We start from the raw sequence: 23329 nt of genomic DNA on the forward strand, positions 1-23329 counted from the left end.
GTCTTGGCCCTCCATTGTTCAGGCACAAAGGCGATGTAGAGACACGTCAGCGTTTACAAAGATACAATGGCGCAGCTCAATTACTCAAATGCTGCTTTGCACCACGCGTGTGTTTGTAGGTGAAGCCGGCCGCGCTCGTGCGCCATGAGGAGCCCCGCACACCCGCGGTGAGCGCCGGAGCAGCAGTAAGATATTAACCGAGCTGCGGCTGTGTCAGCAACGCTGCGCTGTGTTTTTAGTCTTTCATGTTCCATTTATTTGACCTCCGACCTTCAAACAAACAGCAGCCTCACTTCACACACTCCCCCCACCGGGGCGTACACACACACACACACCTCTGCACCTTCACATACAAACACATCGCACATGTGCAAACATTCACACCCCTCCATGCACACATCTTCAGGTACAAACGGAGTAATCCAGACCCTTCCTCTGACCTGCTCCTTTTCTGAGCTATTACAAACCATATTTGCCCCATCCAATCAGTTTGATTAATCATGCGCCAGGCCACAGGCTTGCAATCAGATGACCAGAGCATTGTATCCCTCTCCACACACACACACACACACACCCTCACCCTCACACTCTGGTGCTTGTGAGGAAGTATTTCCCCATAGACGTACTCAGTGTGACAGCACCATAAACTGGCCATTTATCAAAGTGTCCCCCCAGTACATGCACGCTCAAAGGGACTCAATCACACACACACACACACGCACACACACGTTGAGATTAAAGAAATAGTCCCAGGGCTTTGTCTTAGTTGTGCATTATCAAGCTGTCCTGGAGCTGAAAATGTTCGCATGGACGTAAAAATTGAAGTGTAACTTTTCAGCTTCCGAATTTCTCCACCCCGTCACCCTGAGAGTACGTTTGGATAACACATAGAAGAGCCAAAGTCCTAATTTGCTAAATTTTATAATATAGAACAATTATAAAGCTATTTAATTCTCTACTCCCACACAGACAGACATATGTGTAATTGATCATAAAAAATGTGAAGTCTAGTTTAGGAAGAAATAATTTACTAGAAATAATTTGTTTGCCCTCATTCGCCTCTGATCAGGCAGTTAAATCCAACTCATCCCACATACCACAGCCTGATTTGTTGCTTTGCCTCAGTTGTTTCCCCTCAGTTAGACAGTTTATCGCCATGTTCACTGAACAATGTTGGTTCCTCAGAATTTAACGGGTTTCCCCTCCGCCCCCAACTCCCATTTTATGACATGTTCAGGCACAAACGTTATCCTTCCCTTTGTTTTTCTGTTGTTGCTATTATTATTAGCCCTGCACATGAACTTGTGTGCTTTAAACTTGATACTTTATCTAATGTGGACACTCTTTATTTTGAAACAAAATGTAAAGATTTAATGAGTGACCCTGACAGAATCAGTATTAAAGCAGATGCCGTTTCGCTGACCAACAGATGACAAAGATTTTTGTTTCACAGAATACCACAACCAGCTGTTAGCCGCTAGCAATGCTAGCGTAGACATCTGGAGTTTAGTGCTTAAGAACACAGTTTTGTGGGATCTTTGGTCTATTTGCTAAACAAAGAAACTAGAATTAGAGTGAACCCCATCATTTGGGGGTTTTTAGGGACCACAGCTGCCTTTGAATGGCTAAAATGTGCAAATTCTCGAAACCGTTTCTAAAAACCCTTGTAACTGCTTATTTGAATAGCTCAATCTCCAAATATACGTTAATATGTATTATGTACACACTTGATATACAAACTGTGAAAACTGTTTTAGGTACAAGCCGTGATATTTCTTCTTTCCTCTCTTAAAGGTACACCCAGTTAAGGAAAATAAATGGTGCTCCTGGATTGTCTGCTTTGCAAATGTCACCCAGCCGCGTGCTCAGTAGCATTGTGCATAAGCTTTACAAGCAGAGGTGTAATTTCTTGCATATATTTTAGATATGCTCCACCAAAAAAGAAAAAAAAATATTGACAAATTGACATTTTTTTGCAAATAATTTGGAGTCACCTTTAGTGAAAAGGTAAATCCACTAAAACTGAAGCACAAATAGGTGAGGGTTCACTGAATGAGCATTAAAATATATATATGGTTATGAATTGTTCTTTTTAACCTAAGACTGTTGAATATCTTGTCTCAAGAGCTAATTAGCCCTGATTGTAACTAGTATAACAATTCTACTATATAAACGCTATTAATGTAGCTGCTCAAAGCTTAATGACGTCACAATTATGGCGATACAACACGACTAAAAATTTTATAAAAATCCTCTTCAGGTTTAAGATTTACAATGATAAAGTTAAAATATTTTCCCATCTGAGACCTTGCTGTCAGGTCTTGGAGCAGTGCTTTGAGTTGCCGCTTCTCTCTGTGTGCCATACGTATCCGTTTGTTTGTGTGTCAGAGAGTCTTTTGTCCTTCGATATTTTGAGGCTTGAATGAAGCTCCGCTGCTTTTCTCCACACACCACTCAATAGTAATAAAAAGGGAGATATTCATAGACACATGGGGGGGCCTCTCACTTTGCTGTATCAGTTGAAGATTTAAAAGCCCCCTTTTCTTTCCCCTCCCTCTCCCTCTTTCAGTCTTTCAACCTGTTCAGACAAAGTGGATGCAAAAAGCTTCCATTCAAAACTGCTATTGATTTCCACAGCCATGAATATGCACTTTTTGTTCACAACATTTTTCATGGATTTCTCTTTCTGTATTCATAGTTGAGTTTTCTGTCAATATGTGAGCATAGCTCCACACTCGCATTTGGGAAATACGGCATCGCAGATTAATGTCTCTCCTCACAGGGAGAGCTGCACTCAGACAGCTACACCAGCCATGCAGGCGGGTTTGCAAGCAGCTCACTGAAACCTTTTTATTGCTGGCCTGTGTTCCAGAGGGCACTCTGTGTCAGTAATCAGGATATGGGGGTTATCCTGCCTGACCTACGTATTGAGCCGTCTAGTGCAGCCATTTCCAGGCTTAACAAAAAATGCTGCTAAAAAAAAAAAAAAATAGATCTAGCATAACAGAAAGGATCTAAATTGTTCATATTAAGGCCTCAGTGACATAAAAAAGTCTTCAAGAAGAAAATGTTGTGGTAGTAGTTTTTTTTTTCAAAAGTTTATCTCTGATTACGTACAGTATAAAGTGCATTGCAAAAGTGTCCGTACCTTTTGAGCTTTTTTACACGTTTTGTTCACATTACAAACATAATGGTGACTGCATTTAACTGGATTTTATTTGATGGATTGACATAAAGCAGTGTATAATTGTGAGGTAAAATATACAAGTATGTTTTTTAACATTTGTTTCCGCCGATTAAAATCTGAATCACACTCAAACACCTTGTAGGCCCATTTGTCAATGCAGCTGCCAGGCTTTGTGCAATGGAAGAGACATATTTTGGTGACGCGTGGTGTTAGTTTTCTTCTGAAAGATGAGTTTTCTTCCAAGTGTTTGCTTTGTCCTCTATGTGATGAATTTCTTAACTTTGTTTCAAAGCACTCATATGTACAGGAACTCACTGATTCCCCAACCTGAGCTCTGGATGTCTGCAGCTTCTGTAGTGTCATCATGTGACTCGTCTTCTTCTTTAGCTGACACTCTTCCTTCGCTGCCGATCAGTTTAGGTGAACGCCCATGTCGTCCTAGATTTATCGTTTTAATCTCTGCTTCATTCTCCTTCGCCTGGCTGCTGTCTCTCTTGGTCTTCTTAATTCTGTTTTTCCTCACAAACCTCTTTATGCAATGATTACACTGTATTGCAAACCAACTATCGGTTTATGTCTATGCAATATTGTTGCATACAATCCTAATATGATAAAGTTTGCTGCCTTTAATCATACTTTTGCCATTAAAAGTGCATTGTAACAAATGAAAAAGCAGTATGTCTGAATTTGGAAAAATTTCTATGAAATTTAATCCACAGGATAAAAATTGTTTTTCTCTCTCTCTCTCTCTCTCTCTCTCTCTCTCTCTCTCTCTCTCTCTCTCATTTCAAAGTGTGATCCTCTTGACATGTAATAGTTTGTATATTTTAAAGGGTAATGCGACCCCTGACCTTGGTGCCACTGCAAGAGAGTTTCCCAAAATGTCCATCAGTGTCAGGAAAAGCCGAGACAGCTGTCGAGACGGAGGGAGAGAGAGAGAGAGAGAGAGAAAAAAAAAAGAGAGAGAGAGAGAGAGAGAGAGAAGAGAAATGGCAGTTGATTGTTTTTCAAAGGAATTAGCCCAGCCTGACCCTCTTGAGCCAAGCCATCTTTTGAATGGCCTGACACTTTATTTGTTTTGTCCCTATAACAACAGAATCTCTCCAGCACTGCTGCGCCCACTCGCCTTGGTATTGTCACAAACAACTAGACTCACTTTTCCTCTCCCCCCCCCCGCCGTCTTCGCGGTGGGGGGAGAAAAAAGCCCCGGGCTTTTTCACACAATCACAGGAGGCAACGCCGCGGAATGTGTGTGGTGTGATAAGACAAGACGATGGGAGATAGATATGGGAAGGGCAGCGGCGGTCACGCTCTCACAGAGCCGGCTTCTGCCCAGGAAGCAGAGCAGGTGAACACATTCATAGTAGATGTTTGTGTGTTTGATCAAATCGGCAGCAGGGAGTGGTGAATGAATCCTATACCTTCTTTTCTTTGCAGTACATGCCACCTGAGTGTGAATGCGGTGCTTACTTAAATGTCTGGGTGCGTGCAGGCGCCCCCTGTTGCTTGTTTTTCACACAGAGTGAAACCTCGCTGAAAGTTACACACGAGGACACACAGGCCCTCATCCAAATGTGTGCCCAGCAACAACCGTGTTGTTGTTACTCGCTTTGCAGATTTTTTTACATCGAACACATTATTCGCAGTAGATAATCGTTGCCAACGAGGTCCGGCGGTTCGGTGAAACAAAGGTGCTTAGCTTTGTGTGATCTCATAAAAACTCCCCACATCATTTCCCTGTTTTTTTTTTTTGTTTGTTTTTTTTTCACACAACACACACGCACACACAGTTCTCACCCATCAATCCCAACATGACCCCATTTCAAATTCATTAACAAGACTTCAGAACTTGCAGACACAGCAATCACCCCAAGCAAAAATAAATTCCAGCGCCAGAGGATAGAGAGAGAGAGTTTGTGTGTATTTTGCGTGTGTGTTTGCGTGAGTGTAGCGGTCGGAGCAGCGCTGCGTCGCACGCTGCCGAGAGGAGCGAGGAATCTGTTTGGACAACTGCTGAATGTTTTGGTTCCCCCACGGTGCCTTGGAAAGCCGTGCAGTCGCTGTATCTTTTACAAATTAGCCAGTGTTGTCTACCAAGCACTTTCTCTTATCCCCGGCCTAAGCACGCGTCTGCTCAGTGTGGGAGAACCCTGGGTGGGTTTAGAGAGACCGGAGAAGTTACTAGAAAGGAGCAGTGAGGAGAAATAATAATAATTGTAAAAAAGCAAGACTATAAATTTAAGAATAACTGAGAACTTTTATTCCTAATTAAGGCGCTACAGCCCAGCACCACACTCAGCTCTGCTCTTGTTTAAGAGATTGTGACAGAACAGCTCATGATGATCAAAACCAAGGACGGCAATTTGTACAATTATTCATACCTCTGATTTTGATTTAAAGTGATATTTTAATTTTACGAACATGATTCGTCTGAATGGAAAGTAATAGCAACATTGAGTCCAGACTTGAATCTGAGTGTAATGGTGCTCCAACTTGGACTAGACTTGGAGCTCATTGCCAAAGATACATTGTCAAAATTGGAAAGATGCAATTTTGACAATTATAAAAACTTTGTTGCATTTTATTTGAAACCAATCTTTTTTTCTTTTGAGTGATGCCTTTTTATCAGAAACAAATTTACGTCAAAGAAAAAAAAAAAAAACTTAAATCAAAATCTCCCAAAGACTCTTTTGGACATGATCAGCATTGTGATCAAAATCAATTAGGCAATAAATCTATCTACCTCCAAGTGATTAATAAATGAAAGTATTAAAAGACTGTGTTATGAATTTTAGGTTGTTTTGGAAATAATACATCCAGTACGTCATGTTTCAATTAGCTTTCTTTATGAATTCTGTAAAACATTTTGGTACCAACAACGAGGGAACTTGGACTGACGAGGATAAACAGCAGATTTTTTACGAGTTCTGGTCTAAAGATAGGCCCACAATAGCTTTAGAGATTAGGCGGAGTAAGGCAGTCCAACGCAATCAAGCAACAGACAACATGTTATGAAAGTAGCTAGCTCCACAATAAACTTAATCCACAGCTGTAAGAAGAGGCATACACATAAATCACATCCCCCATAATCCAAAACACACATAAAAGCAGGAGCAACAAGCCTGCTTTTGGACATAAGACAAACGGGGTTTATTTCTGAAATAAAAACTTGGATTCAACTTGAGTTTTTTACCCAACATCTGAATGAAACACGACTTCTTTGCAACATGTTGCAAAATGTCTTTTGAAAATCATGAATAAGAATAAGTCTATTTTATTTTACACAGTTGCTTATCATAAAACTCTTCTTATAGCATTAGTACAAATAATAATAATAATAATAATAATAATAAAAAAAGATCTCTTTGTTTTATTTTACACATAGCAGCCCACACATGATATTGGTTAGATTTGGAGTTAGGACTTTTCCATCTGCTGTCACTGGTGTATGTCCATCTGTGTCTGGTTAGGGGTGTCTCTGAAGGCTACAGTAGGCTGAGGTGAGAGATATCTGATGAAGAAGGTCAAAGCTAGTTATGTGACGAGTGGGGCTGCTGCACAAAGAGATGTTTTTACTGCAGATTTACGATGTAAAAGCACTTGAGCTGAGGAAGCGATGGAAGATGATCCAGGTGCGAGTCAAACAGTCTAATAAGTGGCGGTGGGCAGAAATGAAGGGTCTATTTATAATGAATTGTGCAACTCAGTGCCTGCAAGTCTCCCCTTTAAAATCACACACAAGTTCTTCACTGCCTGATTATACAGCCAAAATATGAAAAATGAGCATACCAAAAAGTTGTTTTTTGTTTGTTTTTTGCTGCCTGCATCATGAAAAAAGACACACCGAAAAAAGGATAGAACTATTAAATCTCTTATTTTCTGGACCTCAGTATTTGCTTAAGTGTATCACACTTTCAGCTTTCCTGTTTTCCTTTTTCTTGCTTTTTTAATGAATGCCTCTTCTCGCCGCTGATGCAGCGTGTCATGTAGAGTTAGGTGGTCTAGGGCTGAGAAGGAAATCCTCTAGGCTGAGTTGAGTCGCCGCTCAACAGTTTGCCCATTGTTCACTGTCTCGGGTGCCCCTTAAATAAAATTTAAAAAAAGTGAAGAACCCATCAGACAGGGACTCAGTAAAACTCACAGCATGTCACAGAGAGGAGAAAGGAACGAAAAGATATGTATACTTTGTATATTAGAAGAAAATTGATATTTTTAATCCACCATTAAAACGGCTGTGCTAATAACTTTGTTGTGAAACTAATAGCTGCTGTTTCTGTATCTATTTTAATAGATGTGCTTAGAATTGGAAGAAAAGGTGCAACGAGCACAATGGATTTAGTAGATGGGGTTTTTTTATGTAAGAGAGTATTGAGACAGTTCTTCATAACATGACACTGGGAGTCTAATCAGCTGACGTGCTGATTTTTTAACTTAGCTAAAGGTTTGGCTAGCTAGCCTGCACTCTGCTGCTTAACAAACCTCTCACTTCACCTTCTGTACTTTGTCAAAGCATTACCTTAACGACAGCAATCAGCACCCCATTAGTTTCCATGATTTTCCCAACACCTGTCCACGCTGGAAACAGGTGAAGGAGGGTAAATGTAGAATAACTATGTTCCAAACATTCAGGAACTTTCTCTGCTGTTATATAAAACAAGGGGTGCCCAAGTCCAGTCCTCAAGAGTGACTAGCCTGCAATCTTTAGATGCATCCCGTCTCATTACATTCCTGAATCAAATGAATGACTCGTTATCAGGTTTCTGCAGAGCTGAGTGACATGCCAAAGGAGGGAAGTCAGCCGTTTGATTCAGGAGTTCTGGACAAGGGACTCATGTAAGAGTTGCAGGTTAGCAGCTCTATCCTGTACTGGAGTTGGGTGAAAGGTCTTTAGGAATGGAAGTGTTGTGACAGAATATCTTAGCAGTTTTGAAATCATAACTTTTTCGAGATTGCTGAATCTCTACTGTTCAAAGTGATTAATCGAGTTGGTGACGTACCGCATCACTGTTGAGCAGTGAATCGAAACTATTCCATCCATTCGTTGCCAGTGCCTGCTTGTTTATCCCTGCAGAGTTGTGGAAGGTTATGAGCTGTATCTCCAGCATCCATTAGGCGACAACCTCTTATTTTCTGCGTAGACCGTGAACCTTTATTGCTGAGTTGCTTTATGTGCCACCTTTTAAAAGTTGAAGATGGAGCTTTACTCTTCAGTTCCGCAAATTAACGTTCTGCGCCTGAGCAGCTTCAAAATGGTGCTGCGACTCTTCGGTTGTCTGTGCAAGCGAAAAGGTCCGTGCTGAAAGTTTTGGTCCACCGTTACACCCCTAATAAATACTCCATATGAACAAGAATGTTTACAGTCAAACATGAGCCTCGGTAACTCAAGCTCTCTGTAATTGTAACCAGCAGCTACATAAACGTACATAAACCAGAAGCAGAGTTCTGTCTGCTTCTTATTTATTCACTTTTTTGTTAAACAGTCATGATGAGTGGTCGTCAGCTACCTCCTAACTACTAACAATGTCTGTTTGACTGTTATTTGGACTGAAAGCACTCTAAGAAAAAAAACATCCGCCGGCTTTTAACTGTTATGAAACTGTTGAATTGGTGCAAGCTGGGATTTATTCTTTTTTTCTTTTTTTTTTACCTCAAAGTACGATATTGATAAAGCTTTTTATGCAACTAATCTCACTAATGAGTACAGCCTTTTTATATATATATATATTTTTTTTTTTACTAGTTAAACTTTGATTGTGAGAAAAAGTCAGAAATGGCAACAAGTACAAAGGATAAAACATGGAAAAGCTGCTAACCAGGTGAGAAGTGAAGGAAATACTCTTTAAGTGGCCTTGCTGGGTCACTGAGTGACCAGCAAACATCTCAGTGACCCTGGGTTGTCAAGCACTAAACACACACCCTTGCCTAAAAACCAACACAAAGTGTCTTTTTTTGCAGCACAAACACACGCACACACACACACACACACACACACTGAGAGCTAGACACCCGAGGGGGAATGTTCTCTCATGGCGGTGGTGCTAGTAATTGAATCAAGCCAAGAACCGAACTTTGCTCAACTCTTCTCCTCCAACCCCACACTCACAACCCCTTGTTTCGTTTCTTGGACTGCCCTCCCTGCCCCTGCCTTAAAAAGGTAAGCCTTGTGGCTGATGGAAAGCAGATGTGGACTGGGCCCTGCACGGTAAAGGTGCAGAGTCAGACCCCCACATCCACCCTCGGCCAGGAATATATCTTCATTGGGAAGGAGAGGGGTGTCCACTTACATCTGCTACAGCTCATCAAATCACACTCATCTGTGTGCAAAGGAGAGTAAAAGGGTTAACGTTAACGAGTGCGTGCGTGTGTGTGTGTGTATGTGTGTGGACCCCTGGGATGTGACTGACACCCATCCCTATCACTATACCCTGACAGCTCCGTACGTCTGGCTCCAATATCCCCCCGCTGTTTCTGCGGAAACACCATCCCATGCAGCCGCTGCATCGTGATACTTGTTAGTGTTCGTTTGAGTGCGTGTGCGCGCGTGCGTGTCTGTGTGTGTGTGTGTGTGTGAATCATTACCCATGTTTGAGCAGACAAATAACAACGCAGACAAATATCTGCCAGTTTTCGTGCAAAGACAGGAAATTAAAAACTGAAACACGGCTTGTAAATGTGCCTCCAAATTGAAAGATAAAACTTGAACGAGTCAATTTGCTGAAAAGCACACATAAAATGAGGAAAGAAACAAAAAATAAATATAAGTTGTAATCAAAGAGTGGAATAAAGTGGAAGTACCTGAATCACACTCTCAAATATTCATAGGGATTTTTATTTTATAATATAAGGAAACTAGTAAGTTGAAAGCACACTTTCTGCAACCAATTAAAAATAACATCCCCTTCTCTGCACCACATGCGGGCACCCAGCAGCACTTTGTCCTAATTATGCTTTTTACCAGGCATTTTCTATTTTAGATTGACATAGTATACATATATAATTATGGTCTAAAACACTATATGTTAAGTTTAAATCTGGCTTGTCTTGTGAAAACCAAGATCTTGCTGAGCTGTAATTCTCTCCAGCTGTGGCATAAAACTTGTGGAGGGGTTTGAAGATCTGGTGCAACAACTAAAATAGTTTTTAATACTTTGCTCTTTGTAGTGTTATGTACGGTTTCTAATGTAATGCTTGTCTCGTTACATAAATGAAGCAGCCAGAGTAATAAACCATTCAGAACGAGAAAGGTGCAAAAAATGTTTGAAAATGGACATGTTTATGGTGCAGATATTCAAAAACAATCGCATAATAGATCTAAAATTTATTTGCTGCTCTCTTCACAAACTAATGATGTGACAGGTTTTGCTTAATGTTGACTTGTTTAATAAAATAAATAGATTTTCACATAGTGGTGATACAATGTCTTGCAACATTTGTTGTGCACTTGTATGTTGCTCAGTTCAGAAGCTATCAGGACTTGAGCTGGTGAAAGAAAGATGAACTTTTACTGCAAGCTCTCAGATTTAAGGAGTGAAGCTCAACTTTGTCACGCTGTCTACTCCCAACACTTTCATTTTGAAGCAAAAAGGTTATTTTTGACTCTAGGAAGTGACAAATCAATTCTTAAGAAGGAGTTTATTTGGCAGCATTTTGCTTTCCAAGTAGAAAATTCAAGCACAGGCGAAACGATGCAAACAACAGTCTTGCGAAACTAATAGTTCTCCAGTAAAACACAGTAAAATACTAAGTGTTATTGTATTCTTTTAGTCCATTTTCATTTCTCCTCATCCACAGTGATTTAGCGGAGACGACTCAATCTCTGGTACTTTCACTTTCTCCAACCTTCCTTCTGCCTTCACTTTTCCCTCAAGAAATGTCTTACTAGCTTTCTGTAGGAACAGAAGAGGGCAGAGCACACTGCTTACTATCAAGGTCAGCAGTTTCATAAGAACGAGAGAGCGATACATTTTGTTGTGAAGAAGAGCAAAGCTTTCAGTTTTGCTGCATTAAAGACACATTCTTTTTAATTAAATTATATTTGAAACATCTCAAAGTGTTGCTGCTTGATTTTTTGGGGGGTCAGGGAAACTTATTAATAAAGTTGTTTAGCCAAATGGTCTCGCCAGGCAGTGTTTGAATGTAGATTATTTTTATAAATGTAAAAAAAAAAAAAAAACTAAGATAAAATCAAACACCTTGTGGTCAATTTCACACCACCAGTTTTATAACACTCTGTCCCGCTGATAAAGACTTTTAGCAGCTTCCAATTTCTATTAGAAAAGCCTCTATATTAAAACAAAATGACTTGGGGGGGATATATATAATTTTCTGCAAAAAGAAAAATCAGTTTGCCAAGCTGACTCTGTCACTTAAACTCTACAAATATATCAAACTTCTCTCCAGGTCTGATGTATTTATACAGGCAAAAACACAACAGGTCTGTGTTGCTTTGCTTTGTAGTTAAACAGTATTTAGCTGTTGTTTTGAAACAAAATCATTTCAGAATCCCTTTTAGTGCTTAGTGTGATTCACATTAACAGCTTAATCAGCACTACTAACAGTGCAGTTGTCAAAAAAACAACTTTACTGTGATGAGTTTAAAGTGCATTAAGCCCATGTTTAACAGCAGCAGGAGCTGCCAACAGACTTTTGTCAAAAATAGTCTCTTAAAGGTCATTGAATCGTTTCTACTTTCTGTATCCTCAGACTTCATTTTTAATTCCTCAATTGTAGTAAAAATGTTTGATTCTTCTTTACTCAGTTATCATTTCCTTCAAAAAATACAAGAACTTCTGTTTTATTAACCTTAGAGTTTGTGATTATTTCCCTCCTTTGACATAGAATACTAATTCTCACTATATTAAAGAACATTACCCCAACAAATAGTGAACCAAGATTTGTAGTTAAATTATCTTCCATCAAAATGTTAACACATAAAAACCATTTATCGGGAAACAAGGTCATAGTTACTTTAAAAAGAAAAATGTTTAGCCATTAAGCTGAAGACAAACTATTTATCCAACACAGTTCAAAAGCTTCTCAGTCGAAGAATTGTTGGAGAAAAAAAAAAGTCACAGAACAACAAAGCGTCCTTAATTAGTCATGAAAGGCACAGAGACAAAACTTGATGACAGAAGAAAAAAAAAAAAGACTCCAAGATAAAATACAGATGAAGCAACAGATGAAGAGTCAAGATAGTGGACAAGCATGAGAAAGACAGGGAGGAAAATCCCAGCCAGAGCCAAAGAGGAAAGAATGAGAGCCAAAAACAAGGAAGGAAGGAAACGAGGAGATGCAGAGGCAGCGCAAGAGGAGACGTCCCCAGGGGGAGATGGGTAGGGCGAGTAAGCGAGTAAGTAGCCCACTGACAGACAGACTGCACCGGAGATGATTGGGGAAATTCCCTCTGTGCACACATTCAATAAAATCAAGCAGCTGCACTCTGTGTTTTTCCTCTGTCAATCTGTGTTTGCTTGTGTATATGCAGACAGTGTAACTGAGACAGTCCGATAGGTGTATTCACTTTATGCAGTGCTTTTTTCCCCAAACACTCCCCGTCGTTGCACTATCATGCAAAATCAGCTTTATGCACTCTCTGTTAGGACACACACACACTTACACACACACACACACACACACACACACATACGAATGGCCCCAAATTTATTCAGATTCATAGTCCTCCAACATTGTCAGATGGCCAGGAGCTCTTCTAACTTGGATGTGTTCAGGCTGAATTTTCCTACATTATTTTTGTCTTAATATCATTCTGTATCCGATGTCTTTTATAAACATGTGGTTTTAATGTCTCAAACGCTTCCCTCTACTCACTGCTGTCTTCTGCAGATGAAGCAGAGAGCAACAGAATTCGCATCACGGTTTGTGCAAAACCAAACTGTGACTCAACACTGAATAAAAGAAAAGCTGAACGTTTTTTCTCACTTAAAAAAAAAAGTAAAACATTGACTGTTTTTGGGGAGACCTGAAAATTCTGTGTGGAATATAAAAAAATAAAATAAAATAAAATAACATGTTTCTTAATGACTAGAAGTAATATGAATGTGGATGTTTTAGAATGAGTCTACCAGAGTCCCAGTTCAAATCTGATAGGGAGAAAGATTAGGGTGATTGACAGGAGGTCATCCATCCTCAACGAAGTTTAAGCAAGAAAGAAGCTTTTTTTTTTTTGTTTTTTTTAGTTTTTACCAAAACTATCCATAGATTTTAAATGGATTCTTTCTATTTAGATTAATTTTGTCGAATTCAGACTAAACTGGATTGCATTGAAATTGGACCCGATTGTCTTGTTGAATAAATTGAACTGAATTTAATATAAATAAGAATATGATACTATTAAATAAATTTAATTTACTTTAACTGAACTGAATGTGATTAAACTGAACTGGTTCAAAAGAAGAAAATGAATGAGATTTAAAAGAATTTGATAGCAAAATTACTTTTTCTACTCAGATGCAGAAAAAGTTTCCATATTTGCGGAAAATGCTATTCCTACCGTATAATATTTTCAGCCTTAATTAACTGTTTTAGGACCTTGGTATTTAATAATAATGCAGAAAGTAAGTACAAGCATTTTGCTCAGAGAAAATAGGATTTGCTGTGAAATGGTGCATTAATTGTCTGAACGCCATTCTTGAACTTTAATATTAGTTTCTACAATCCCAAATTGTAGCTTTAGGATGAGCAAGAGACATCTCACTCAAACAGAAACCTTTACCTCTTGTTGAGAACTCTCTCTGATGCCTGACAGCCACGCTTCTTATGTTTCACTAGCAGTGAAAGATGAACTTTTGACGTTAAGAGCCGGTAAAAGAGGACAATCTTAAAGTGGACACATAAGTGGGGACGACAACCAGAGGAAGAGAGAGGATGGAGACAGAAAAGACCCATGGCCTAATCTGACAGCCTCCCGCAGCGTAGGGCTAAATATGACACCTCTTCACCCAGCGCTGTCTTACAAGGAAAAAAATAAGACGCAGAGGAAAGGAGAAAGAGACAGAATACTTGGTAGTGACCCGCCTCGACCCTGCCAGCTCTTCCTGACCTCCCTTGTAGCCCCATGCCGCTTAATTCTCCCTAATTACATTCCTCACTGACAGAAACTTGGCCCCCGACCACCCTCACGAAAGGCCCAGGTAGCAGATCCCCGCGTATGGCATGACCGAAGGAGGTAGACGGGGCGAGGGAGAAAGACGGGCGGCTTGTTGTGACGATAAATTAATTTATGCAAGCAGAGGGGGGAAATGCGTGCGCAACACAGATTCGAGTTTCGGTGGCTGTGCCGCGTATGTGGCCCACCTTTTACATTCACTGGTGTACCCAGTGAGCTGTGCAGGGCGCTGTTATGACAGGCAGTGATGGATGGTGTTTAATGCTGGTCTCAGCAGTAAGTGGCGAAGGGGTTGGGGTGGGGTCTGCAGCTCACTCCCGTTTTACAGACTTCAGCACGGGCGTACCTCTGCGCTGATGCTCAGCAAAAGCAACAGTAAAATTTCTAGTGATTAAAAGGCAGAAAAAATAAACGAAATTTAAAAGTTTCGGTTCAAATGGAGAGAGAGAGAGAGAGAGAGAGAGAGAGAGACAAAGTGTGTAAACTGATTCAGCAAATGTGTTGGGCTGAAAGAGTTGAAGACATTATTGGAAAGTGATTCTTTCTGGCTTTTTTGTTTTTTTTTAGGTGTTGTGTTTTGCGGGCCAGAGTGTGCTTCAGCTGCGTGGGATTGGGTTACAGGAGTTTGCCAGCATTTGTCTTTACAATGTAATTAAGGGATTTTTCATCCTCGTGGCCTCAAAATGACAAACCTCTCCTGGTTGGAGAGGTAGAGATTTAATATGAAATCCATTTGCGAACAGAAAAGTGATGCATCACTGTACTTATTGTTTCTTCGATTTTTTTTTAAAAGGAGTACATGTATTTTCCAGGCAAGCAGTGCAAATTCTACAGCACAATTAAGTAACTATGTTAGTTTCAGTTTTTATAAAAATGCTACATATGTCAAATGTGACTGAAGATGAACATGACTTTGTAGTTTATCTTGAATTTGGGGCTCTGTGGCTTTAAAGATGCCTGTTCTTTCTGAAACTCTGCCCTCAGGAAGCCATCACAGCAGCACTTCTCTTTTAACCCTTCACATTTGAAGTAGCTCTTATAATGAGCTCAGGAGAGTTCCACAAGGTGTTTGCTAATTACTGCTGGCTAGTCTGAAGGAGCTGAGTGGTGGAGTCTCAGCGGAGGAGGGCTGCTCTGTGAGACAGAAGCTTGGAAACTGCAGCTCCGAGGAGGAGCTGTGTCTTTAAGTCAGGGCTACGTCCACCCGTTGATTCTGGTTGCCACGGGAGATTAAAGGATTTCTGAAACATGAAAGAATCAAGGCAACAATCCAGATATGTTTTTGATGAGGGAATACCACTATAACATGATGTAAAGCTAAAAAAAAGAGTCAGTTTTTGATTGACTTTTTTTTAGCTTCACATGCATGATGCCCCTTTAAATATTTGTTTATCGTCGAAAGCTGGTGTTGCATGGACTTGTATGTAGCAGCTACAATAAGCTGTAACTCTAGTAAGCTGCTTCACTTTTCACTTACTGGCCACACAAATTTATCTCAGCCCATTAACCAAAGTTCAAATGTCACTTATGAAAGAGTGAATTGTCGCGGAAAACCTGTGCATACCTCTGGCAATTTCGAAGGCTCAACTCAATACGACAGAGCCGGCCCTGCATTTGATATTCCATAAACATAATGGTCTCATGTGACTACGTGTAGATAAATATCACCGACCCAGCCTGAGGGAGAGAAAAGAGGGGGACGTTCCTCCTTTTTTTTTTTTTTTTATATCACATAATACAGCTCTTGTGTTCCCACAGAATACAAGGGGGCCTTCTCTTGGCCCCCTCTGCTAAATCCCTCAGCTATCTTTCAAACAGTGATAGTTACGGAAATTAGCGGCGCAGAAATCCATAAGCATCCATCATCGGAGGGCTTATTAGTGTCTTTGTGAGGTTATGAGGGGAGGACAGAAGGCCCAGAGTGCCGCGGGGGCTCGGCGGGGACACTACCTTGACGCAGACACACATCCAAATGAACACGGTCGTGCAAACAGACAGACAATTATCTCGATAAATGGAATAACACACACTTATGCAGATGTACCAATAAAAGTGCTAGTCTTGATATTAAGTATTTGAGTCTGATACAACATTTTCTAAGATGTCTAACTAAGCTGACTCTAGACAATAAAAAAGTCAAATTTGTTATGTGATTCCATAGATTACAAGTTTTTCCTCATCATTGCTAATAAAACAGATAGGAACGCTTTAAACAGAATTATCATTGACATTTGTTTGTATCCAAATATCAGTGGCTTCAGAGATAAAGTTTTTTTTTTTGTACACAAAAGTCAAAGGTCTTGTGGCAATATTTATTTTTCATCATCAGTGTGACAATTTTGAAAAACAAAGTGGATTTAGGTCCATTCAAATTTAAGATTGCCCTCTTTTTTTTAATTTGTGCAGTTCACACTTTCGAGCTTGACAAATGTAAATGTGAGTCTCTCACTCCCGGTTTGCCATTTAACTCATAGAACCTGGCAATAGTGAGCCCCAACATGGTTCTGCATTGAAGTTAATAGAATAAGTTTTATGTTCTTGAAAACGTACCCGTTTTTATTCTGGTTGCTGAGCTTATCTCGATAGCCCTTCATGCTAACACATGTTGCCACAACAACATGGTCAAGACCGTAACTGATAATGTATTTCCTGAAATACACCCAGCTATGGCCTTCAGTAAATCTGAGTTTTGCTCCAGCAGACATTTTTACGCAGAGTAGTTTGGTGAAGTGCTGGACGAAGGTTAGTTACTCTTTGTTTTCTTAAGATGTTGATAATTTGTCTAGCAACATAACTATAACCATTTGCGGAGAAAGCTTCCAGAGAAAGTTTTTTATTATTATTATTATTGGTAAATCTTAGCATAGGGTTTTTGAAGGTGATTAAAACTTAAGTAAATAGAGTCTTTCACATGGCACAGACGAGGAGCAGTGGCAGCCAAGATGGCCTCTCTCTCACTGTAAACGTCATTATAAATGGTGTAAAACACTTCAGTTGTTAGGAAGAATGTGCAAATTTGTTAGATGAACGGCAATAAAAAAGTACACAGTTTATAATAAGGCTTAGAAAGCCATGCACATGGAATTAAGTTGTAAGTTTTAATAGCTGGGTAGATCTTTTGTGCTACGGTTTGCTGGCAGTGCAGCTGATTTAAAGTCACAGACAGTACCGAGTTTCCTCATGGAGTGTAATGCCAGTCATTCGAAAAGGCCTGGAGTGGACGCCGAGCAGATTCTTTGGATCGGAAGATCTAAAGTTAATAGTATATTACTTAGCCAAATACATGTACAAAAGACAGAAAAATCTTTTACTCTTCGTTATTTGTGAGTTGTTTTTTCTCATGCAATCTTCTACAGTATGCTGAATGTCTTCATTCAGGGAATTGTACAATTTTAAATTGTTCACACGGCTGTTAAAAGCTCTGGTTTTTTGGAATAACTTTAAGCAGTGGATACTTATACAACCAGGTTACTGTTTGTCAGTAGAACTGCAGAGGACACATGGCACACACAATGCATATAAAACATTTTTGACATATATTCTGTATATGTTGATGTAAACATAGCTTATTATTATATTGCTACATGTCAAAAGCGTGCCATTTTAAACTATGGTGTGCAGTCTTCTGCAAGCCACTGAGTACTAACAGATATTGTCCAATCATAGCACCCAACTGTGTTTTCTCAAGTCATCTCAAGTTTGCATAAAGGAGCAGAAGGCAATTTGCTATTAAAGTACTGTTGAACAGAACGCTGGAGAATAAGAAAATTGTGAAATGACCACAAAACTTAATCATAAATTAGATATTTACCTCCTTTCCTGAAGTTATTCTCTAAATGTATTTATGTTTTTGGCAATAAAGATATACTTTACACTGAACTTGCTCGAGAAAAATTTGCTTTCTTGTATTTTTGTTTTTTTTTCTTCTTCTTTTTTTGCAGTATTTTCAATGTGTTTTCCTGAAATCCTACTGACGCTTATGGATAATGAGAAACAATAGAACAACTTTATGTATACATTCTGAAGAAAATATAACTCGGAAGGATAAACACGTCAAAAGACAAATAATGCTGATTACTTTTCAAAATTGCTGAGCACACACACAGGCAGAAATGCTCAGAGATTCACAAGCCAAGCAGTATTTCCATGCAATAGAACTTCCTAGTAGCCCCCTTTTCATCTCATTTTACTTTAGTTTCAGCTGCAAGAACGTGCTTTTGCCCCTGTGTGCGTGTGTTTGTGTGTGTTGTGTGTGTTTGGGTGGTGGGGGATAATAAATAGCGGCAGACATGGACATCGATTTTGTTAATAACACGGAGAGCAGAGCAGAGGCAGTGGCAGACGTCAGCCTGAGGTCCATCCATCTATGAAACAGGACATGCCAGTAATAGGAAAACACCACACACCGTTATGGCCGGGGGCAAAGCACACAGGCAACTTATCACAACACTGAACTTTGATGCTTCATCGCGTGCAGGGGAGAAAATATATATAATTCCATTATTTCTTCACAGATGATGAGACACAGCCAGTGTGTGTGTGTGTGTGCGTGTGTGTCAGTGTGTGTGTTTGTTTGATATGTGGGGTGTTGAATCCTTGTGAGCCTAAAAAAAAAAAATGAAATCTTACCCATATATACGCATTATTTTTTTATTTTTTATTTTTTTTGCTGACTTGGAATTACACTGGTTTATTTATTGAATTATTACAATACGTTTTCTTGCAAGAAATGTGGGCTCTCCTGAGGCCGGGAGAGCCAATTGACTGCACTGTGAGTGCTTGAGCATCTGTGTACTGAAGTGCACTGAATACGTCTTTCTAATCATACCTTAGCGTATGTGCCATACGATTATGCTTTCATGTCTATCGGAGAACATAGAGCTCTGAGTCCTCTGAGCCAACCACTGGTTCAGGAAAGTTTTTTGTTTTGTGTCAGATGCGGGCCTGGCATCAGTGGAAAGAAAATGAGAGGAAAGGTGATGGTCCATTACTCTAAATCCAAAAATGCACTTTTGCTGTTCTCATTCAGCAGAGAGCCACTCAAACACGAGTGTTAGAGGACTTTCATTTATTGACCGTTAAGAAGTCTGTAACCTTTGCATTTCTCGAAGCAACTAGCTGGTCAGTGGTAGGTTTTTACATTTGCGAATTCTGTTTATAAGAGGCATTATTCCATCATTGTTCAAAAAGCACGCTGATTTGAACCGGGAAACCTGTGTGTGTTGAGTCACACACAGAACACACTCCTCTTGGATATATAAATAAACACTGTGTTTTGTTGCAGAACTTCACATGAATCATAGATTCTTTGAACATCTCTACTCTTACATCCTCTTATGTTGTCTTTTGTTCTCCTGTTTTCTCTTGTTGTGCCACAGACTAATTCAATTCCCAAGAATGTCTGCGTGAAGCTCAGAAAATGTAGTTCGCGATCACAGAAATGGATAAAGATCAATACAGTGTCTCTCTCCATAATTCAGTCAGCACTCTGGAAAGGTTGCCAGCCCGTCACAGGACGAAACGTTCACACACAAACATTCAGAAACTCCATTTAGCCTAACACGCATCTTATTTGACTCTGGCAGGAGCAATTCAAGCACAGTCTGAACATGACAACTCCTTTTTCCTAAGACCGTAAAATCTGTGTTGGGATTCACTGCAAGCAAACAAGATAAGTTAGAAGTTCAAGGTACATCAATCCTTTTGAAAACCTTTTTTTTAAAAAGAAGAACCAGTGCTTTTTCCTGAAGCAGCGTTTGACATGAATCCATTCTCCTTAGATACTTGCATTCTTACGTGCCATAAAAATTGAGTGTCTTCTTGTGCTTGATGTCGTGCGTGGGGAGTCAGTAACATTTTCCATAAAAGCACTGAATCACTTTCTCCTTCACTTAAGCAGTCTCCTGCCTATATACCTTCCTGCAAATAAACCAATAAAAAGTTTTGATTTAAGCCAAATCCCCCAGAAGAACTGAGTGTGTCTTTGTGGGGGTGTGCAGATACACGTAAGTGTGTTTCAGAAGGCAAGAAATCAAGAGTGAGGAAAGTGAGGGGGGCTGAGAAGCAGTAGGGGTAAAGGGATCTGTGAATGGTGTGAAAAGTATTAAGTGCCAGCAATAATTGGAAGAGGGCCTAGAGAATCCAAATATAATCTTACAGCAGGAACTCTTGTAATACATTGGTTCTGGAGACAGGCCCAGAAGAGGCATACACGCACGTACATACACACACACATCGTGGTGTCTAGAACAAGGGAAGAAGAGATGCCAGACGCTGACAGTGCTTTCATTTGCTAACCTCTAATCCAGCAAATGTCTCCTGTTATCCTCCTTTTGGCCTTCCAGCAGAATTTTCCACACATCTTCTGGAGAAACGTCTTACTTCAGGCTGTTTGACGCCTTGCATTAAGTCGCCATCACTAAAGAGATGTGACACAGCAACCGTTTTACCAGTTAACAATCAGCAATAACTAATCAAAGTAAAGCTAGTGCTTTAATCGTTATTTTCCTTCTCTTTACACGTGAAACAATTGTCAGGATAATTGCTATCTCTTCCGAAGAAGGAAGAGGGACGTCCCACAGGCACGTCTAGCAGGTGCCAGCAGTAACTTGTCAATAGCTGTTACAAGGAAGCTGGTGGTTGGCCTGACATTCCGGCGGCCAGCCTGCCTCAGGTCCCTTGGCTCATGCTATAGGGCCCGCCACAGAAATGCCAGCTGTAACTCTTTTGCTCCTCACAGACACACACACAGCTGTTAGCTTTCTTGCTCCACCAAAAATATATTTTTAGCCATCGCTGTTTTCAAAACCTCACCGAGCACCCTCTTTTTTTTTTTTTTTTTTTTTTTTTTTTCCCCGATGGTTGAGAGTTACAGGTTTTTATTTTAGGAGAGCTTTTATTCCAAGTCTTGGGAAGCAGGTACGGCTGCTGCTCTGCGGCCTCTGCTGCCATGGCGGCAGGGGAAGAGCTTCCTAAACATGACCCTTTTTCTCTTTCTCTCTCTCTTTCCCTCTCTCTCTCTCTCTCTAGTTTCTGGAAACTTCTCACCAAGAAAGCAAATTTGTGGTGTGTTAGGTGTCCTTATTTAAATCCTTTTCCCCTCTGCTTGGAAGTCCTGTTAAAACATTTCCACGCTTGCTATACTGCACGCAGTCAATGAGTGACACACCTAAGCAAAGATGGTGGGGATTTCCTCTGTTTCGAGTCTGTTTTCTTGTGCACATTTGTGCAAATATGCACACACATGCGGGGCAGAGCGCCGGCCGCTCCTGCTAGGCCTGCTTTGTGTCACCATAATTCCTCCAAATGAGTAGGCGGAATGAGTCTCCCCTACTTTACGGCGCACATTTGCAGACCCCGTATCAGATGCTTCGGTCTCTGCACACCAGTCACAAGCACTTCATTTTAATACTTACCCCACTAAGCAGAGCCCAGGCCCCTGCCTCGCTTTGGTTTCCATGTCAGAGCGCCGTTTTGCCACAGCTCTGCGGACCACAGTCGGAGCGACCCGCCTCTTGTTCGACCTGCAAATGTTTCTTGACTTACTTTGCGGTTTTCCCGAGAAAAACAGAATCGCAGCATAACAACAGAGTGAAGTTTACATGTCGTCTCTCCCCGTCTGTTATGCTGCTTCCTGACACCCAGTCTTTTCCTGAGTGTGTGGAATTCCTCCCCCTCCTCTGCATGAACCCCCTTTCCCATTTTTGCAAGCGCTACACTAAATCTCCCCAAACACCTGCCGTTTATTTTTCCTTCGTTGTTGCTTTCGCTTCTCTTCACCTCTTTTCCACCTCTGAACTCCGATTGTTTTCCCTCCATCTCCCGTGACACCTTGTTCCTATTTTTTCCCCCCCAAAAAATCTTGTCTGTGCTTTATGTTTATCTGAGAGATGGCTTTATCTGGCTTCTTCTGACGGACATGCAGACCTTTGTAATTAATCTAAGATAAGCACCCCGCTTCGCACATCGCACATGTGTTAGGTAGAAGAAACCTGTAGGAAAATAATCACACCAAGAGAATAGTGCTTTTTAAAGCAACTTAAGATTCTGCCACCATGTCCTTGAGACGTGAAAATGTGCTAAAGCTGCAGAGAGGTGGAAGACTCTCTCAACAGGACAACTATTAGTCGTGCACGCCACAGATCTGGTCTTTACAGAAAGGTGATGCTGAAAAAAAAGTTAGATTAAATTATTTAGACATACAGCAAACAGAAGAAGATGGGAACGCTATGCCTTTACTAAAAAATACTAGAGGAAAACACACTTCACAGCGCCTTGATCTTGATCGTGGGTGGTGGTTGCAGCATCATGTGGTGGTGATGCTTTTCTTCAGCTATCAACAGGAAAACTGTACAGAGCTGAAGAAAAGATGAAGGGAGTTAATTACAGGGCAGTCCCGGAAGAAAACCCGTCGGAGGCTGCAAACGACTTAAAAATGGGGTGGAGATTCACCTCGCGTAAGGACGATGATCCTGAGCATACAACCAGAGCTGGAATACAATAGTTTAGATCAAAGTCTCTTTTTGTGTTGCATTGACCCAGACAGACCCAGACTCACTCACTCCGACTGAGCTTGGGCAATGGGCAAAAGTTTCAATCTCCCAAACCCCCAAAGAAACAAAAGGTGGATCTAAAAATGATAAACTCAGTAGAGCTAAATTTTTGTTAAAGTGTTCATGATTCCACTTCAGAACTAAAAGCTGTTTTTTGTTGCTATGTCACAAAAAAATAAACTCCAATAATCCCATTACTTTCAGCCAAAGTGTTCTGACTGAATGTTAAAAGGTATGATTATTTCTGCATTGCACTGTCCTGTCCATCGCTTTCTTTAACATTAACATCCAACTTGTCCGGCTTAGCACTTCTCTCTTCACAGTGGAGGATGGTAGCTTACAGCACAGGAAATTTCCGGTAAGCTTCAAATGGCTGAACCGGTGCGTGGCATATGTCACGGCCAAGCGTTAGCGATTGGGTCAAATTTAAAACTTCAACCTCTAACGCCTCCAGCAAGCAATACT

At 40.5% G+C, this 23329-nt stretch overlaps 1 protein-coding gene across 1 annotated transcript in view; it reads left to right on the top strand.

Annotated features, from left to right (window-relative positions):
- LOC107836405 (PR domain zinc finger protein 16-like) overlaps nt 1–23329 on the top strand; it is a 207726-nt gene that overhangs the window by 151870 nt on the left and 32527 nt on the right. The window lies entirely within an intron of this gene.

The sequence above is a fragment of the Poecilia formosa genome, unplaced genomic scaffold, assembly GCF_000485575.1.
Source record: "Poecilia formosa unplaced genomic scaffold, Poecilia_formosa-5.1.2 Scaffold56, whole genome shotgun sequence".
NCBI classification, from domain to species: domain Eukaryota; kingdom Metazoa; phylum Chordata; class Actinopteri; order Cyprinodontiformes; family Poeciliidae; genus Poecilia; species Poecilia formosa.